General features: G+C 39.8%; 1 pseudogene; it reads right to left on the bottom strand.

Annotated features, from left to right (window-relative positions):
- Positions 1–4,042: 4,042 nt before the first annotated feature.
- LOC150040299 (S-adenosylmethionine sensor upstream of mTORC1 pseudogene) lies at positions 4,043–5,255 on the bottom strand (annotated as a pseudogene).
- Positions 5,256–21,831: the final 16,576 nt, after the last annotated feature.

The following is a 21,831-nucleotide window of genomic DNA, read 5'->3' on the forward strand; positions in this document are numbered from 1 at the left end:
GACTATGGCGCCCCCAGAGGAACCATAATTTCCACCCGAGGGATACGCACCTGCAGTTGACAGGTGTAGGCATCTGCGTGAGGTGCAGCTAAGACTGCAAGGAGACAGCCTAAAAATAAAGCGGCCATCAGTCTCGGGTCTCCTGCAGGACAGGCCCGATAGCATAGAGGTTGGCATCCATTAAAACCCTCCCCCTGCAAAAAGATGCTTGGCCTTGTCAAAAAGACAGACACATCAGCCAGTGTGTCTTGCTTCTTGCTCAATATGGCCTCCCTTCTAGGGATCAGGGCCTCTCTACCCCCTCTCAGATTAATGCCTACCATAATTAAGATATTGCCTAAATCCTCTCCCCTCACTTATTTTAAGGTAAAGGGAGGAGATGTCGGAAACATTCTCCCCCTCCCTGAATTCTTAGTGTAAGAATGTACCTACATAGTTCCTTGCCCTAAGGGAAACATTTTGTAATTAGGTCACTAAGCAATACATGCCTGCTTGCATTGATATGCAAACATCCTACCACTGGACCTCCTACTCTGAGCAGTTTCTGTACCCCAACCCCCTCTTGCCTCTCCTGAAGAGGTATATAAACTCCTGTGTGAAAAATAAAATTCGCAGCTTGATCAGTACTCTTGTCTTGCTGCCTTCCTTGTGTCTCCTGTCTCTCTCATTCCTCCCTCTAGGTTCTTAGCTCTAGTTGACATCCCACTGGACGGGACAATAATTGCTGATTGTGAGGGGAAAAGAGAACTGGTAACAGCTCCAGGACTCCGGAAGTACTCAATCTTACTCCAAGAAAAACAGAAAACTAGCAAATACCTGCACATGAATAAAACAAGGTGATCATTATTTGAGAGCAAGTACATCATTAGGTTTACAAGTCCAATTTTCAATCAAAATTTCCAGAATTGGGCCAGGAGTTTGTCCTAGTGTAGCATGTTCGCCTAGGATGCACAAAGACCTGGGTTCGACTCCTCAGTACCACGCCCATAGAAAAAAGTCAAAAGTGGCTCTGTGGCTCAAGTCGTAGGGTTCTAGCCTTGAGAAAACGCAAGGACAGTTCTCAGGCCCTGAGCTCAAGGCCCAGTACTGGCAATAAAATGAATGAATGAATGAGTAAATAAATGTTTATAAAAAGTTCTAAAATAGTGTTTTGAAAACAATAGAGTTCCAAAATTTAGTGGGATTGTTTCCTGACATTTCAGGTATTTTCAAAGTCAGTGTTGAACTTTGCTGAAATGCCTTTTTCTGCCTAACTCTCAGGATTTGTGTGATTTGTGTGATGTGTTGGGACATTTACTGCTTTCCATTTTCACATGGAGAATCTTCAGTGAGCATTCTTCCTGATTCTCCATCTACACTACCAAAGAGGCAGAGAAAGCACACTGAAGACGCAAACACACACACAGTCACAAAATCACCAACACGACACTGATCAAAATATATTGCTTTCATAAAGTACTTTGTTAAAAAGCTTAAAAATGTCAGTAGCCACTAGATACTTAAATTATTTTTTATTAAAAGATTTTAACACTGAGTTTTTCTTAGAAAATTTAAAAATTTTAATAAATGTGCTTTGTTCACAAAATGTGAAAAAATACAACAAACACATACACTTTCAGGTATGCTACCTCCAACCACTTGGCAACTAAGTTAAAACACATGATCTATTCATGATCCTGAAGAATCCATCCACATTATTGTCATTTGTTTTTAAAATATCAAATTATTTTGGAGAATAGCTATGAACATGACAAGGAGGTTCATTAACTTCTTTATAACAAAACGAAATTATTCTTAAGAGTACTCATATAGAATTGACCCTAGCAACTTCATTTGTCATTACACATATCATCTGCCACCCGGCTACAATGTCTGCCTATACTTCCACATTTACACAATGAACTGGCCTTGGTGGAGTAAGCGTTAGATTAAATCTTGTGCCAACTCAGAGTCAGTTGAACAAATGAAACAGATTCAAATAAATTTAGACTAAGGGGTAGTAAGTTTTACAAAAGGATAAGTTTTGAAAGCACTACTTAAAATACATCATGCACATTTTGGAGCATAAGCAAAATTAACATCTGTAAACAGAAGAATCTATAGCACCAACATTTTAGCTATAACACAAAAGCTGTCATTAGATCACCCTTTCAAAAGCACTGCTTTTCATTTACTTTCAAAGCCCTTTCACTTGGTGTATTGTTTTCTTTGCTCTTAGAATTAGATTTAGCCAAATCAAAGAGAATAAAGAACATGTGTAATACTAAACAATTCTCCTGCTAACTGCTTTTCCTTTTCTTTTCTTTTCTTTTTTCTTTTGAGGGAACTGTAAGGTCTGGTCCTTCATTACTTAACTGGAAAAAAAATATCAACCCTAATCATTAAGGGATTATATGCCATTAAAATACATGAAAATTTGCAGTTACTGAATAGTGTATTTGAGCAACCAACATTTCTTAAATTTAGTCAATTGACTTTTTTTAGGTTAATTACAATCTTGTTACTTTCATTAATTTAGTATGTGAAATTTACTTTGAAATTCTGGGTACACACACAAAATTTTCAAGGACAAGTTTGTATTTCTAAATAAAATTTAACATTCAAAGTAAATTACAGCAATCACAATAAGCAGAAAAATCTCAGTTTTACCAGAGGAAAGAAGTGCAGTTTATGAAATTTAGGATCAACTATGGAAAATGCAAGTTTCCTTTAAAATACACAATATTAACCATGATATCTGAAATTGTGATATTTCAGTGCAAAAACCTCAGTATGAGGTAATTTTAACGTAATAACCACTTGAAAAAAATCCACCCAGTGGCACGCTTAAAAATGAGAGTTTACATGACAATTGCTGGCTGACAAGACAACATGGACTAAATGTTCTTAGCTGTTTTTAACTTGTCTTGCTTGGACCTATATTTTTCCTTAGTTATTTGCTTCTGATTCAGAAGCACAGAAAGGCATTTGTCAATGTGTAAAGGGAAAATTCCCACAGTCAACTAATGATTTTTATTCAAAGAAAATTTTCTGCTAGGGTTTAGAAAGGAATTAGGATATCAAAAGGTCAAGATCATTTTGTGAGATTACTAGTGGAGGGTTAATTTTAAATTTTCCTATATATTCCAAAGTTGTAGTGCAGCACCTCCTTAATGGGAAGGTGGAACTGTATCAAAGCTGGTCTCAACAGAACATAGTCTCTTACAAGTGCAACCCTTTCACAAAGGTGTTTTCAGTCAGCATTGAGTATTATACATAGTTCCTTGCTGGAATAGAAAAATTGTAAATGAAACCTGATTTCAAAAAAAGTTAAAGTGAACACTCACAGATAAATATACTTACCACCAAGGCCCAAATCAACAAGAAAGAAAAGAAAGTAATACTTTGGCAATGGTGTTTACTGTATTGTGCTAATGAAATCTGAATATACACTTCGGGGAAATTTTCTCTTTCAGTGTCTGCTGCTGTTAAAACTAAAAGCATTATCAACAACTCCAAAATCTCAGAAAATATTGGATCATCAGATGAGACTGAATAGAAAATGTACTTATGTAACAGGTTAACAATTTAGTTAGAAAAAAAGACAAAAGTAAGTGCATCACAAAACAAGTAAACCAATCTATTTCCATGGCATATTTAACTTGTGAGTCATCAAAGTGCAATCTACAACATTCTACTTAAGTTTCTTAATGCAATAGTTTTAACATTGAACAACTGAAGAAAATGAAAATATGTAGGAATTTATGCTTCATCTTTTCAACAATAACACTAAAGAGAAAAGAGGTACCTTTCTATATCTCAGTGAGAAATGCTAAAGTAACAGTGGTTTCTGGTAGGATAGAACTCATTGCATGAAATTTCAAGCTTTCTATATAAGAATAAAATTTTAAATCCAGAAGTAGAAAAAAAATAGCAAACTCTGTAAACCTCTGCATTTCTTCTATGCAAACCAGATTTTAAGTACTGAGTTCATGTTAGTATTTCTGATTGGTGTAAGCAATTAGTTTAGGAGTCTGGACTGAAAGGGCAGTTTGCTTTTGTATTAACTTAGAAGTAATACAGGATCCTCTGACTCATAGAAGGGAATGGAGTTGGCTTGACTTTCTCCAGAATCTGAGTCATAAGGAGCATCAGGTAGCTCTGTGAAACCATATGCTAGCTGTTCATCTTCCATATCAGATGGAATATAGCAGGAAGGGTTAGAATACTCCTCATCTTCTATACTGTTGAAATCTTGAGGAATATATAACATTCCTGGATAGTTCCGACTACCAAGTCACTTGTAGTTTTAAGGGATATTTTCCTAAATGCCATCAGATGCATATGGGAGAATTTTGAATACTTGAAGCATTTAAAACCCAGGGACTCAATAGCAATCTTCCAGCTTTTCATCATCATGGCATGATGGTTTTGATGGGAGGAATCAGGTGTGATGATAAGCAGCAAGCCATTTAATATTAATAGCTCGTGGGCTTTCTTGCAGCAAATCCATCGCTGGTAGGGGATGGAAAATAGGAAAGAAGGAGAGAGAAAACAACCACATGGAAAAGTTCTCCAGGAAGAGAGTCAATAGGGTTTTTCAGCTGCTTTAAAAAAGCATCTATAGCATCCTGTGCAAGTTGAAGTGGTTGCTGAAGCTGTAAGTTCAGGAAGTCACACTTGTACACACTCTCTACAGCAGGCACGATGTCAATGCCAACAGTCAGAAATTCTTCAAACTTCAAAAATGGGTTAAAGCAGCTGCCAACATCAAGTAATCTGATTTTTCCTGAGGCTTGTAGCAACTCAGTTATAAATTCAGGGTTTGTAAAGTTGAGGTTGGTTAAATGGCCTTCAAGTTTAGAAGATTCATGTATGTTTAAGGCTGGAGTGGTCTTAGTGGTGAGTACCGCTCTTTTTTCATCTTTTTCAAGTGCTTTTCTTTTCCCACCATTTTGGAAATATTCTCTGCATACATTACACCACCATTCAATGCGACCTTCAACCTCACAAGTTTTTGCCCAATGATTATCTGCCAAATTTTTCATTGCAACAGCATAGTCACAAAGTGTTCCCACATCTTCAGAGTGTTCTCGCCAGCTCTTATCAAAATCTCCCACTTCTCGATACTTCTCCCGGAGCCATCGGTGGACGCTCTTCACCACTCCGGAGAGCTTGTGCTCTAGCTTCCCCTCCTGCTCCCGGGGCTGCGGGGCACTTGGAGGCCTGGCTCCCTGCCTGCGAGCAGCGCCTTGACCGATGGCTCCTGGCTCCATGTCGCCGCCGCAGCTGCTGCCACCACCGCCCCTCAGACCCCCGCAGACGCTCCCCTGACGGAGGAGGTGCGGAGGAGGAGGCAGCTGCGGAGGCAGCAGCCCAAGCCTGGCAGCAGAGCCCGAGCGACGGCCTCAACACTGAGTTTTTTAAAATCATGTTTGAAATATCAATTTTAGCAAAAAAGTATTTGAAAATGGGATTCTATATGCAACCTCTGGCACATAAATTTAAGGACAAAAGTAAAATTAAGCTGAGAGTTTGTCTGTCATAGATACATATCAGTCTATACAATACCACATTATGTCTGCAGAATGTATATCCCATCATTTATTTATATGCCCATGATTATATTTATAGCTCCAAAATCATGTCCATGACCTTGAGTATCCTAATATTGAGTCATTGCTCTAGCACTGTTTGCACCTAATATCCAGATATCAAGGAGACCGTGTGCCTTTTATTCCTTTGGTCTTGATTTATCTCACTCAAGTGGATGAAACTTAAATTATTTTTTTAAGGAACACCTCTTCCCCCAGAAAGTATAGGAAGCGGAGGGGCTTACAGAACAAAGAAGAGAATAGCCTCTGAGATAAAAGTAGAAATTCTAAGTCTGCTGTGTGTAGAAGTAGTAATAGTAGAGTGATAAACAAGAAAGGTGGGGAATGAGAAGACAACTCGAACAATAGGGAAGAAAGGAAACCCACTGACATAGAGGAAGAAGATGCTTCACTTTTGTCTAAGCTACTGATGTTGGCAGTTAACTGGTGTGTGTTGAATAGGGCACTGTTTGAAGGCTGAGCTCGCCCTTGCCTTTGAAAGTCACTATGAACGACTGGCATTGCTTGTGGAATTTCCCTAGGTTCTTTGTACGCATGTCTGGCAATTCGGAAAACGTTGGTGCTGCATCCAAATTGCTCCCATAGCGACACTGGAGGCATTGCAGCTGGAGTATGCATGGCCCTGTTAAGTCCCTGGCAAGAGTGGCTGTATTTCCACCAAAATTCCCAGAGGCCTTGAGCGTGTGGAATGTGGTGATGGCCAGACATGTTCCCTGAGTGATCTTGACTGTTGTGATCATGCCCGTCTCTGTCTCAGCTGCCACCCAAATTTACATGCAGAGAGTTCACTTTTCTTACTAGAGATTATGCATGTCCTAGACAGAAGGGTCTTTCCCCATCCCACCACAGGACCCAAGACCCCCAGTTCTTCCTCCTGATCACAGCCATTTTCTTGAACAGCTTCTTGGGTGTTCGATCACTTGATTAGCAAGTAAAGAGGGAGCTAAGAGAGGGCCCGAGAGTCTCGTTGATACACAAGGGAAGGACATCAATTTCCTATGTGTAGTGGTTTGATAGCCAGAATAAGGTAAAGATTGATGCAGGACTAGACAATAAATCTGCTAGGCAATCATCTTTTTTTCTTGTGGTTGTTGTACCAGAACACTGATGTCTGTGTGCCATGATGCAGGTGGTAAATTTTATCTCTCATGGTCATACAATTTTTAGTGTTGTTTAACATGGGCCTCAATCATAGTTTACTTCCCTAAACACTACTAAGTGCATTTGCTTTATCGTATATGGTATATGGTATATGTTCACTTTCATTTATCTGATGAAAAGTTTTACTTTCATTTCCTGATTTCCTTCTTTGATCATTCATTGATTAAATTTAGTATGTCATTGGATATATTATTGGTTACTAGTTCTGAAAGCCCAGGATACCTCTTGATGAAACAAAGGTACAGGTTTAGTAGAGAAATCCAACCCAGGAAAGGATTGTTAGTGATCAGAATTTGGCTACAAACAAGACTGATGAAAGATCAAGTTCCCAATGAAAGGCAAGAGAAAAAAAAAATAAAAACATAAACAGATGTTGATGCTGTTTGGGAGCATGTCCAGCCAGCTTGTCTTTTTCCTGCCTTATTTGTGTTGTTGTTCTTTCTGTGTTTTTTTCTGTGAGACCTGTGTTTACCCCAGGCTGAAGGATTCAGATGAACAACTGCAGATCTGAAGGAATGAAGGCTTGGAAAACAACAGATACAGCAAGAGTCAGCACCTGAGTTAAATATCCACACTCTCCCTGGGCTTAGACATTTGTCCCCTTTTCCTTTTGGTTTGTAGGTCCTGGGGGCTTAAACTTGGGTCCTCAGCACTGTCCTTGTTCTGCTCAATGCTTTATGCTTTACCATTTGATTCACAGCTCCATTTATGGTTTTCAGCTAGTTAATTGGAGAGTCTCCTGCCTTTCCTACTTGGACTAGCTTTGAGGATATGTCTTATATAATTATAGGATACATAGTATGTATATATATACATATATATATAGTAGGTATATATACCATTATTTGATATACAGATACAATTTACACATGCAGATAATTGAGTGTGATAATTCCTTCTTCTTTAAATGAGTGACACTTATAGTAGCTATCTTACTTTATTTGGATTGCTATAGCAAAATAGGCATAAGTGGCTTGTAAAGAAAAGCAGTTTCTTTACCGTACTTTTAGGAGACTGCTGTCCATGGTGACAGAAGAGGCCTGGTGAAGGTTTGCCTTCTGTATCAAAGATAGTTGAGTGATTGAGGTGTTGAAAGTGACTAGTGTTTTATAGATCTTCCTTTTGTGAGGGCCTAAGAAACATTGATGAGGTTTTCCTCACTTAATCACCTCCCAATATCCCGGTCAGTGGAGCTTGAACTCAGAGCTTTGCTTCCATCTCTGTGCCCATTAGTGGGAGATAAGAGCCTCCAGGATTGGCTGACTTCAGTGGTCAAGAGTTTGGCTTAGAGGTAGAGTGCTCACCTAACATTCACAAAGGCCCAGGTTCCATTCCTCAGTACCACATACATAGAAAAATGCTGGAAGAGGTGCCATGGCTCAAATGATAGAGTTCTAGCCTTGAGAAAGCCCAAGGACAGTGCTCAGGCCCTGAGTTCAAGACCAGGACTGGCAAAAAAAAAAGAATGTGATCTTCAGGGCACTGCCTCCCAGGCAACTAGGATTACAGAAGTGTAGCACCCTGCACTTCATATGAAAGGCTAGTCTTGAAATTCATTTTTTTTTACTGATTTGTTTGTTTGATTTGCAGGTTATAGGTCTGGAACTCTGGGCTTAGTTGCTGTACCTCAGGATTTTTCACTTGATGCTCCCTGTGCAGCTTTTGGTGGTTAATTGGAGGTTTGACTTTCATGCACCTTTCTACTTTGGGTGGCTTTGAGTGCAATTCTTCTGAGTAGCTAGGATTATGAGGAAAAGGCATGCCACCAGGCAAGGGTTGACTTTAATAACCTAAGTGATTTACCAAACAAACACTCAGAAAATGATAGGACCTACATCTATTTACGCTGAATGGTGAGGGTGTGTTTTTGATGGTTAAATCTTATGTAATTGGATATGAACTATCATAAGGATCTATAGTGTTATTTGGTCTCATTTCATGATGAACAGTACTTTTTCTGGAATTATATACTGTCAAGATTTTCAATAACATATATCACATGAGGCTTCACATATAACTATTATGACAATTGGTATTATGTGCTGGAATAGTATTGAATTTTTGCTTTAATTCATTTTCCTTTTTTTGATTGTGAGGATTTGGACCCACACACTCTGCGATAGGCAAACTCTGTACACACACTGTGAGATGCCCAATTCTAGCCTGTTAATTCTTTGTGAAAGAAGATGTCTCGTTGTAGCACAGTGTTGTTTGGGAATGGCGTCTGGCCCAGGGTAGAATTGAACTTGTGGTCTTATGAGCTGCACTGACTGTAGCACCACCACCAAAACCTTTCATCCCCTAATTGTTGATGGGTACTTCTCCAGAAGGGCAAATGATTTATCTAGTTTGGGAAGAGATACATCTACTGTTGCCATTTATTATTTGTATTCTTAATTAACATGCAATAAGTTGGCTTAGACAGATTTGGATGAATACCTCAGACCTTACATTGGATGTGCTATGAGACTATCAGGTAAATTTTCCTGTGTCTTTATTAATTGGTAAGTCACTAATGTTTTTGGGAAAATGGACTTAGTATTTGTGATCTGGTCCAGCCTTCTCATCATGGTGACATGAATATTGGTTTAAAGACAGTTGAATTTGAAGACATAGGATTATTTTTATTCATGATATTTTCCAAGGTTGTTAGTGATACATATTTTCTGGCAAAGTTTTTGTTTCTCTCACTTTAAATATATGGTGCCGGGCTGAAAACATGGCTTAGTGATAGAGTGCTTGCCTCGCCTGTATGAAGCCTTGTTTTTGATACCTCAGTATGACATAATCAAAATGGCTGGAAGTGGCACTGTGGTTCAAGGTGTAGAACTGGGCAATAGAAGAAGCTCAGGGACAGTGCCCAGACCCTCGGTTTTAGCCCTAGGACTCGAAATAAAATTAAAAAATTAAAGAAAAAAGGAATAATTATAAGGTGCAAGAATAACAGCCTATAATGGATTTAAGTAAATATCATGTCATTCTTTTCTCATTGATTTGAAGGTTGTGTGTTAACCACATGACACATTAGGAATGAGAGTTTCCAGTATCAGTCAGTGATAGACTATTGGTGTGGCTGACATTTTGATTGCTGTTATCATAAAGCAGTTAACTTGGCCATTTTGGTTAATACTGTTAAAATTACATTCTCTAAAATGAGTATGGTAGTTTTATAATGATGTTCTTAAGGAATGAATTAACTTTACAAACAAGTCCATCTTTGTGACTTTTCCACAATTGTGCATACTGATTATCTAAGGAATCTTACACTGTGACATTTCCATTTGTACATATAACATACATTGTTTAATGGGTATATATTGTAGGGTGTTTTTCTTTAAAGGTATTTACTGACCTTTGAATACATGCTCAGGTTACCCTTCTTATGAAAGAAAGTGGAGACCAAACTCACCTAGTAGTTTTCTTTTTTCTTTCTTTTTTTTTGTGCCAGTGCTAGGACTTGAACTCATGTGCTTCTGGTGTCCAGCTCTCTTCTTCAGTTTGGACAGGGGTTGGGGGCAGGGAGTGGCAGGGAAGTCTCAGGATGCTGGTCCATCTGTGTTTAATATGTATAGGCTTTTTTGATCCTCCTTCTTCCTAATTATGGCCACTATAAGCAGACATTGCACTGGCTCAGATCCATTACTTATGAGGATTTTAAACCCAACTCTGGGAAATTATTGTACTACAGGACACAGTTGCATAGATGAAAAGTCTGGGGGTGGGAAGATGGGTAAAGTTGTACAGTGTCTGCCTAGTCAGCACAAGTTCCTGAATACAAATCTCAGGACTACCAAAATGTAATATATTAAAATCTTCATGCGTGAGTGAAACCTTGAGCCATATATGCCAGAGGTTGTGACTCAAACTATTGTTCAGAATGTACTACAAATTTTTTATATGCCCACAAAGGTAAACGGTCATAGCACTTGATGAGTTTTAAACCTGAAAAACGTCTTTTTTGTTTTCACCAGTTAGAAGCACCTATGTACAAAAGTACTGTTACATGCTAAACAAGACAGTTGTTGCTTCAGAATGGGGAACGCTTTTTTAGCTCTTCTGTATCACTCTTTCTATATTTGTTTTCCTATAACGAGGTAGGATTGTCTGTAGATGTTAGTTATGTCTCATTGCTTTAAATCCTCAGCTCCTCTGTTTGTTGATATTTTGCCCAATTGTAATGATATTATTGAGAGTGGAACACTCAGGTCAATGGACTGCTGTGAATTGCTATTGTCGTAAACACTTCAAATGTGTTTTTGTTGGTATTTTCCATTTATTGGGACACAAGTCTCATCACCATCTTAGTATTTTAAGATATATTTTCTTTAATTTTTTTAACTTAAGGGTTGTTATAAAACCTGGTAGATCCAACTTCTTCTATACAAGTTTTTTTTTCAGTCTTTTTTATTGTAATTAATAAAAGAGTTACACGATATTTGCCAGATAGAAGGTACATTAATTCACATATATTGATACCCTTTCACATGTCTTGGTCCCCATTACCCTCCCCTCTGCCCACCCGCCCCGTCTTGGTTTTCCCCCTTCCCTATCCAATTTCAAATAACCAAATACAAACAAATCGAATATATCAGATAACAAAGTGAGATACTGTAATAATATAAAGGGACAGCAAAAGAGATGAGAGATAACATAGTACATTAAGGACAACAATCATTCATTGTATGGCTTTTGTTTCAATATCCTGGAGGTCTTTTCAATTAGCTTCATACTATATGGCCTTATGTATCAAGATTTTGCTCTATTGCAGATCTCTGCTAGTAGAGCCCAAGGTTTCTACTGATTATGACAAATGAGGGGAACCATTGAGCCTAAGTTCCTTTGAGTCTGGCTTACTTCACTTACTATGATTTTTACTAAGACTTTCCATTTTCTATCAAATGGGTCGATGTCATTTTTTTCTGACAGCAGCATAGAATTCCATTCTGTATAAATACCACAACTTGTTGATCCACTCATCAACTGAGGGACATCTAGGTTGGTTCCATATTTTTGATATGGTGAATAATGCTAGTGGATTTAGTATGCCCTAGTTTCTGGATGGTTGGGTAACTGCCAAGTAGTGGAATTGCTGGGTCATAGGGGAGCTCTGTTTAGCCTTTTGAGGCACTGCCATATTGCTTTCCATAGTGGTTGAACGAGTTTGCACTCCCACCAGCAGTGTAGTAGGGATCCCTCCGGGCCACATCCCCTCCAGCATCTGTTGTTATTTGTTTTCCTGATCCTGGCCATTCTAACTGGAGTGAGGTGGAATGTTAGAATTGTTTTGATTTGCATTTCTTTTATGACCAGAGATGTTGAGCATTTCTTCATGTGTCTATAGGCCATTTTTGTTTCTTCTTCAGAGAAGGCTCTCTTTAAGTCTTTGGCCCAATTTTTAATGGGATAGTTGTTACTTTGGGGATTAGTGTTGGAGTGATTCAATTTTTTGAGCTGTTGATATATTTTAGATATGAGGCCTTTGTCCGTTGTTTGGTTGGTGAAGATCTTCTCTCACTCTGTAGGTTTCCTAATTAATTTACTAGCTATGTCCTTTGCCAGACAAAAGCTCTGCAGTTTAATGCAGTCCCACTTATCCAGCCTTTCTCTTATTTGCTGTGATTCTTGGTCCTTATTAAGAAAGTTTCGACCTATGCCAAGGAGGCCTAGTGTGTCTCCTATTCCTTCTTGTAAAGTTTTCAGTGTGTCAGCTTTTACCTCGAGGTCTTTGGTCCATTTGGAGTTAATTCTAGTGCAGGGTGACAAAGAATGATCCAACTTTATTTTTCTGCAGGTGCTTAACCTGTTCTGCCAGCACAATTTGTTAAACAGGCTGTCTTTCTTCCAGTCCATTTTTTTGGCTCCCTTGTCAAAGATTAGGTGGCTATAGGTCTGTGGTTTAATATCTGGGTCCTCAGTTCTATTCCATTGGGCTTCAGGACTGTTCTTGTGCCAGACCAAGCTGTTTTTATAATTATAGCTCTGTAATAGAGTCTAAAGTTTGGAATTGAATTTCCTCCAGCGCTGTTCTTTCTGCTAAGAAGTGTTTTTGCTATACGGGGTCTTTTATTATTCCATATGAAATTTTGGATTGCCTCTTCTATTTCTTTAAAGAATGCCATTGGGATGTTGATGGGTATTGCATTGAATTTGTAGATAGCCCTTGGCATGATTGTCATTTTCACAATGTTGATTCTTCCAATCCAGGAGCATGGGAGGTTTTTCCATTTCCTTAGTTCTGCTTTAATTTCCTTTTTAGTTTTTTTTTTAAGTTTTTATCAAAAAGGTCCTTTACATTCTGAGTTCAGCTAGTTCCTAGGTACTTTATTTTCTTTGAGGCTATTGTGAAAGGAGTTGCTTTCCTGTTTATTGCCTTGATGCAACACCCCTTTATGTTAAAAGCTCTTGAGAAACTAGGAATCCATGGAACATTCCTCAGTATAATAAAGGCTGTGTATGACACACCCACAGCTAGTATTATACTTAATGGTGAAAAGCTAAAGCCGTTCCCTCTAAAATCAGGAACAAGACAAGGATGCCCACTCTCTCTACTTGTCTTTAACATAGTATTAGAATTCCTTCCTAAGGCAAGGAGCAAGCATAAGGGGGATCTAAATAAGGAAAGAGGAAGTAAAACTATCCCTCTTTGCAGATGACATGATTCTGTATTTAAAGAATCCTATAGGGCCAGGAGTTTGGCCTAGTGGTTAAAGTGCTTGCCTAGCATGCACGAAGACCTAGGTTCGATTCCTCGGTACCACATACATAGAAAAAAAGCCGGAAGTGGTGCTGAGGCTCAAGTGGTAGAGCTCTAGCCTTGAGAAAGTCCAAGGACAGTGCTCAGGCCCTGAGCTGAAGCCCAGGACTGGCAAAAAAAAAAAAGAATCCTATTGACTCTACTCCCAAGCTCCTTGAGCTGATTCAAAACTTTGGAAGGGTCGCAGGCTATAACATTAACCCTGAAAAATCAACTGCCGTCCTCTGCGCCAACAGTGAGAGGAATGAGGGAATAATCTATACACACTTTTTATAGTACTGGCAACTTTTCCTATTGTTGGTCATAATTCCTGAAGTGTGTCTTTCTTTAGCATTTTGCTGACAACTGTCTTTTACTTGTGACCTTTTCCATAACCTGAGAATGACAGAACAGAGCCATGCATTTTAGTCCATTCTGTAGCTGTTTGTCCAAATTCACAGCAGACTGCAAGTCCAAAAAAAGCTTCCACTCACAGATTTAAAGCAAATAGGGAAGAGGAAAAACAGCCTTAAAATTGTTACTTCACACTGATACATTTGTCTCCCCTCAGTTTTCAAATGTTGTTTTGACCTAAAAAGTTTACATCGTGTGTTTAAAAGCCTTATAATCAAAACCAATGTTAACTAAAGTAAAGGTGAACTTTGTATGTTGATTTAATAAGGACTAAAACTGTAGAAATCCTTTCTATAATCTGACACATAATTCACATGCCTGAAACATGCTGTTTACTCATTTTAAGGATTTTGACAGGGTAGATGTGATGAGGTCCAAGAATTGAGACCTGCACAATTGGGAATGGGAAAGATGTTTCACTGAGCGGGAAATTACTGATGCATCAGGATAGCACCCAAGATCTGCAGTTCAGACTGCCTTGCAAAGCTGTTTCTGAACCACAGGAATTCCCCCTCTTGGCTAATTATAGTGCTTTGCTTATTGCTTGGAAAGCTGGAAAACTTTGACAAGACAGGAAACAGGTCAGGTCAGAAGTCATGCTGGTTGGGGGTGGGAAGGGAAGGGGTTCCCAGGTGTGAGTAGGGCAAAAACAGGTTCAGTGACTGCTGGCCATCTCACATGAGATCAGAAAACAATTAGAAAATACAGACCACTTCTGGTAAACCTTATGGCTCCTTATTTTCTGAAAAAAAAAAAAAAAACCTAGCCATTAACAGCCAGTGTCTTACAAGTATAGGTCATGCAGATTAAAACAGATTGAGAACAGTTACAAATTCAAAACAAGTTTAACAAGTATGACTACATAGCTTTACATTAGGGCTAGCTGGAAAATCTTTTTAGCTTTGATCAGTAAATATTGGAAATACAGTAACGTGTTTACACCATTTCAGCAGTGAGTATGCAAAAGGAAGCAAAATACCTCCTGACAGAGGATGAGCTTTTTATTTATCTTTTTCCTGTGAAGGGTCCTGAATGTGAATTCAGGATCTGATCAATGTCCCTGAGCTTCATTCTGCTTAAGATTAACACTCTACCACTTTGAGAAACAGCGTCACTTTGATGCTTAATTCTGTGGGTAGTTTCCTGGAGATAAGGGGGGTCTCATAGACTTCCTACCTGAAAAAAAAGGCACTAAAATAGACTTCCTACCTGGACTGGTGGCTTCACAGCCACCTATAGGACTGGTAAGGTATAGGGGAACCTTGCTGGCCTCCATGGTGACAGCTAAACCCTAGAGAGTTCTCCTAGGCCAAGAGGGTTGGGAGCTAATTATCCTGGATGGACCTAATGTTACCAAGGGAACAAGCCACCCAGGCCCCACACCATAACCATCACTATGCACAAGTGCTGTGCACCTGCAAGAAAGCAGTTAGAGCAACAGAATTAGCAGTTAAGTGATTACAAATAGTAATTACCATTACAATCATAAAAAGATTTACATTCTTGATTACCCTTCCTTTTGAGCACTCCTGGGTTCTGGGAGTAGCTAGCATTTACTAGACAATTCATCTCCTTGATTGACCTTCCCTTCAACATACTAAAACTAGTGACTGAATTCAAAGGTGAGATTTACTCCAAACTTTCTGTCCCTAGAAAGCTTCCCTCTGTCATGCTGCTTTTCAGTCCTGCAACTTTTCCAGATTTACATTATAATTTCCCTATGGCGGATTTTTCATATTTTGCTGAGCCTTCTGAGGGTTCCCTACAATTCTTTCCTAGACTCTTCCTGGACTCTACTTGAACTTTGATTCTCAGATCTCAGCCTCCTGAGTACAATTAGAGGTGTGACCTCTTGCACCACTCCTAATAAACACTTTGTTAAGTCTTTTGTGAGTTTATAAGCTCTTAGTCCTTATTATCAATGGACAGATGGTAGATAGGTAAGGGATGGGTGGAAAGGGTTTGTCCTGCTTGCCTCCATTAGGCATTACTGAGATTTCAACCTAGTTCTTCTTTTTCCTACACAGGCATTCTTCCCCTTACATCTTTAGGTTTTATGTTTTTATGTTTTGTTTTGTTTTTAAAATAGGGCGTCAGCCTCAGAATGAGATCCCTTTACTCTTTCGTAGCTGAGAACAAAAGCAGGAGAGTCCTAGCTGTAGGAAGAGGAGGGTAGAGTGCAGTTTCTAGGAGATCATTAGCCTCACAGGTTCCCTGCTGTTTACAATATGCCAAGTACTATGCCTAGTACTTCCATAGCATCTGAAGGCTCCTTGACCTGGGCAGTCTGAGAACCATCCCCAGTTGTCAGTGATGATCAGTGACCAAGATGAAAACATGTTTAGTAGAAGGCCAGTTTGGAGGTGAGTACCCAGGGGGTACCTCCAGAGGAGGAACTCACTGGGAAACAGGAGCTTGTAGATTACAAGGAAAGGGCTGGTCACTCTCTGCATTTTGCTCTGTTAGGTGCAGGAAGTCTGGCATCCCAGGACTGCCCCAAGATTGCCTTCTTTAGAAGCAGCCCATACTCCCTGAAAGGAGTGGCTGTTGAGGAACTCCACGTGGATATGATTGGGTTAAGGCGGGACTCACAGGGTGCCGGGGCCAACCGGCAGCAAACCAGGGTTCGCAGATTGGGGTTCCTGAAATAGGGGACAAGGACTAGGAAGAAAAAGAAGAGAGACAGACACACTAGGTCCGGGATGTCCGCAGTCCAGGCAAAGACTGACTAGACTGCCGCGTTTATTTTCCCCTCCCCCTTCTTCCCTCCTCCTCTCCCAGGGAACCTCCAGGTGTTACATTCATATGGTAATTCTCAGGTCATTTACATAGAATAGGGCCAGAAAGCAATAAGACAATATAGCCATCGTCTGATGCAAGTCAAGGTACAGTTTGATTCCACTCTGGCTCCCAACATGTCCCCCGTTTTTTATTTTAAAAGAAACACAAGTGCAATTTTTACTCTTTTCTATACCCCTAATTTATCCTGTCACATTTTCCAAAAATGACTTTGGTCCCTTGGTCCAACGGGGATTTGATGGGCGGAGATTCAACTTCCGTGACTTCTTCAAGCTGACTCAGGGGCGCCGTCTCCACGCTTGACCAGGGACCTTAAGAAGCCTAGCCTGTTTTATCAAGGGGTTGCAAGGATTAGACACCAGGAACAACAATCTACTCCAAACTAGAAATCATACTTGACATTCAACAACTGCACAAACCATCCTTGGCCACAACAGCGCAGCCTACCTAGCACCCATTTGCAAAGGCTTTTTCTTGATTGTCTGGGGAACTAAATTTCTGCAACCTTAACAATGCTTCAGTTGTCAGATCTAAACAGATTAATAGAGACACAAGCTTCAGATCCACAAACTTTTCCTGAATTTGTGGCTGGTGTCAAAAATAAAAAAATTCGCTCAATTAGGACTTTAAACTACCCACTATCACAGAAGATTGACAAGTTCCTGCCCAGTTATGAAAGGCACGGGCATTAGTAAGGCATGCTTACAAACTATTCTATGACCTCCCGGCTCTGATTAATTTGAATGGCCAAGCACAAGTGACTCTAAGATCTGACACCAACTCTGCCATCCAAGCAGAGGCTTTCCTGTCCCGGTAGTGTCTCTCCACACAGGGATAAACATCCCATTGGCATTTCACTTTGTTGGTTGCTGGATTTGAACTCAGGGTCTGGGCGCTGTCTCTCAGCTCTCCAGCTCAAGGCTAGCGCCCTGCCACTGTGAGTCCCGAGCTTGGTGCTTGAGTGCTTCCCCCCAGCTTTTCAGCTCAGAGGTAGCACTCTGCCACTTCGAGCTCCAAAGCAACTCTGTCCCAGCATCCTGCTGGCAGATTAGACACCACAGTCTCACAGGGACTTTGCTTTGCCCGGGCAGGCTCAAAACTGTGGCTTTCAGATCAATGAGTCTACAAAAGGCCACTTTACTCCAATTAGAAGCAACAAGGTGGTCAATACAGAAATAGTCTCTAAGCATGATCTTACCTGGAACTTGGTGAGGGCCAAACTTACATCTGAATGAGGATCTGCTGTCCTTCTCCATGGGCCTTCTGGAGATTGCTATAAAGTAACTTACAAGAGTAAGCTGAAATAGCAATTAAGCAATTACTTTGGTAGTCCTGATTTTCCTTTTTTCTCTTTCTTTAAACATTTAAGACAATTTCACTTTCAAATATTGTTTAGAAACCCATTTCCAATGTTCTTAAAACTTTTGCTGATACTGGCTTAAACAATCAACACCTTAGCCTTTATTTGCAATTGAAAAACCTTTAAGGGCACAAAGAACTCCTTCTGCCTTCAGGCCCCCTAGGGCTCAAGTCACTCCTCTTGCCTTTTAGAAAAGGGCTTTTTTTTTTTTTTTTGCAGTTTAGATTACTGTCTTAAACTCCAACAATGCAAGAACTATAGACATCAGTGCACCAAAAGTCTAGGTCTGGACTTAGTTTCCTCTCTTTTTTTTTTTTTTTTAAATACACCCAATAGCATGGAGATAAACCTTTAAACATTCCTTTAAAATACTAATCACATTATCCACATTTTACCATCAGATTTGCAAGAAAAGACAGACAGGCAAAATTTCTGACATTAATGAACAATTTCACATTTAAATCTCTAATACATGTTTCCAAACTTTAACTTAAAGTAATAAATCCCAAATTCCCTAACATCTCTGTGCTAAACAGGATACAATGTTTACAATGTAAACAGTTGTATGCCTTGCAATAAAATGCAGATTTCAGGATCTAGAAAAATATTTACCAGTTTTTCTTTAAGACAATGCAATAATCCTTTGAGACATAGGAAACATTCAAACCTACTAATTTTCTTGAAGTTTAGACTTAGATTTACCCAATTGCTTTTGTGTTTCAAATGAGCTCAACCATTGTTTTATACAGCATGCTGACAATTTAACCTTGAACATGTTCACTCACACCCATTCGTACACACATTCATACTCAAAGATCTTAAAGCGCGCAAAATTAATATCGGCCGTTCATTTTCCAGAAATTTTAGTACCATGAGGGTTTTGTTGTTGTTGTTGTTTTTTGTTGTTTTTGTTGTTGTTGTTTTTGCAAAGCTTATTCTTGGAGGTGACAACCAGGTTTTTTGTTGTTGTTGTTGTTGTTTTTGTTTTTAAACAAAGCTTTCTAACAAGGCAACTTAGCTGAAATTTATTCTTCCAGAGTTTGTTTCTGATATCAGACATATTACTTTTTGCAGATGAAAGTTGGGTGGGAGTCTTAAACCTAGGAGAACTAAGACAAGTCTGTGTCCTGTCACCAAGTGTCTCTAGACTGTCACTTCAGCAGGTTGTAGGAAAAAGGAAACTGAACGAAGCCTGCAGCTGCTTTGTCTGGCCTCTGCTCACCTCAGCTGCAGCGGATTGGGAGGGGCCATACCAGGCCCAGAAATGTTCAAATAAATAACAAGGATGTGTGCTTGAGTACGCACAGAAAAACCATAAGGATCCATACTTAGAAATGGTACCAATTTTAAAGACAAAACTGGACAAGGAAAAATATGTAACACGAACAAGACAAACGGAGACTTTTAAATAATCAGACATTGACATATAACAAGAAAATTGGACTCAATCAGATACACTTAACACAAAAAACATGAGCTCAAATGAATGTTTTCACCAAACAGTTATTTTTAGATTTAGACATGTCTTGCTGGTGGGACTCTCAGGTATGCCTTGTTATTGACAAGAAACTCAGAAGGGGAGGGGGGGTCAAGGCGTCCCTTGACCACCCAGGCCTCTGTTTTAGGCCCACAGTGCACCTTTTCAAACAAACAAACAAAAATAAAATAAAATAAAATAAAATAAAATAAAATAAAACGCTGACATACAAGGGGGTCGGCCGACTTCTGCTTACCTCTGGAGGCCTTTGCTTTTCACCTGGGCATCTTTTACAAAAAAGGTTATTAAGAAGAGGGCTGGTAAAGACAAAATAATGTCACATATTAAATTGTGTAGAGTCAATAAATATGTTAAAAGGTCCCTACATAATAGTAAAAGGAGGAGAAACACAGCTCATATGAATGTGTGGAACAAGTGGATCAGTAGCAGTCCCGATTGACATGCACAAATAACTCAGGTCCTTCCCACGTCGCAGGATGCACCACTGGAGGGTTGGGGGTGTAGGCCCAGTGAGTCACTGCTTGGATGGCCACTGTCACTCTCCACGATCCGAACGCAGCGTTCAGGCAGCCAGCGGGCATCATTTTCTCCTTGTGAAAAAACACATACATGCCCTCGACCCCAGGTTAGAACAGGATCGGGTCCATGCCAAGCACCAGTTAGGGGATCCTTCCATTTTACTAAGGCAAAAGGACGCTGCGCTCTTTTTTCCCAGAATCGCTGAGCAGCAGATAAATTATTTGAATCCAAATTCAAAAATTTAAAACAAATAAAGCATGATTAAGTATATTCACAGGGGTAGCGGGATATGACTCTCCTTTCTGTATTTTAGCAATTTGATGTTTTAATAATCCATTAGCTCTCTCCACGATGCCTTGACCTTGAGGATTGTAAGGAATGCCTGTAATATGAGTGATATTATAGGAATGGCAGAAGGATTGAAATGCTCGGCTTGCATAGCCAGGGCCATTATCTGTTTTTATTTGCGAGGGAATCCCCATCTCAGCAAAGCATCGAATGCAGTGAGAGATACAATGTTTAGTGGCTTCCCCAGCAAGGGGGGTGGCCAAGATAAAATTAGAATAAGTATCTACAGTAACATGAACATATTTTAATCGGCCAAATGATGGAACATGCGTGACATCCATCTGCCAAATGTGATTAGAAAGCAGTCCTCGTGGATTTATGCCTAAATGGGGGGCTGGTGAAAAAGGGACACAGTTGGAGCAAGTCTTAACTATTTGCCGCGTGGCTTCTCTAGATAATTTAAACTGTCGGCGCAAGGCTCGACTGTTTTGATGATGGATGGCATGTGACTGCTTAGCAAGTTCAACCTGAGTTAAGTAAACTCTGGTGGCGGAGTCAGTAACTGCATTGCCCTCACTTAAAGGGCCAGGAAGATTAGTGTGAGCTCGAACAAAGCCAAAAAAACAGGGGTGGTTGCGAGAACAAAGCAAAGTTTGTATTTGGCGAAATTGGGTCTGAATATTGGAGTTAGTAGTTCCAATAAAGGGAACAGTTTCTATGACTTGAAGAGCATGAATTACATATTGACTGTCTGAGTATAAGTTAAAGGGCTCGTCTTGTAACAGGACGAGTGCTTGTAAAACAGCCTCTAATTCCACCTCTTGGGCGGAGAAAAAACCTGTAACCCAAGATTGAGTTTTCCCATTAATGGTCAGAGCAGCCGTTCCATTTGAGGATCCATCTGTAAATACCAAAGCGGCAGAAGATAAAGGCGAGGCCATAGAAACGTATGACACGCAGCAAATTGGAGAAGTTTGTTAGACGGGTAGTGATGCAAAATTTTTCCCGTATAATTGGCCCAAGCAATGGCCCAAGAATCGCAATGGGCGAATAGCCAATCTTGTTGTTGTAAATTATATGGGACACAGATAAAATGAGGTTCCTGACCTAAATATTTACGGGAATCCACTCGGCACATGTGTATCAGATTAGCTACCAATTCGTAGTAGGGGGTCAGCACTTTGCCGGGTGTTGATGGTAGATAAAGCCATAAAAGTGGGCCATCCTGCCACAATACAGCAGTTGGGGAGTGAGAAGTAGCTAAAATATAAACTCCCCATGGTTTAGAATAGTCACAATAGGTCACTTGTTGCTGGGAAATTGCCTTTTCTACAATTTGGATGGCCCTCCTGGCGTCAGGATTTAATTCACGCAAGGATGTAGGGTTGGTATCTCCTTTTAAGAGATCAAAAAGGGGTTTTAACTCTCCTGTGGAGAGCTTTAGATAAGGCCGAAGCCAATTTAT

This window comes from Megascapheus bottae, chromosome Y, assembly GCF_031878675.1.
Source record: "Megascapheus bottae isolate mThoBot1 chromosome Y, mThoBot2.hap1, whole genome shotgun sequence".
In the NCBI taxonomy this organism is placed as follows: domain Eukaryota; kingdom Metazoa; phylum Chordata; class Mammalia; order Rodentia; family Geomyidae; genus Megascapheus; species Megascapheus bottae.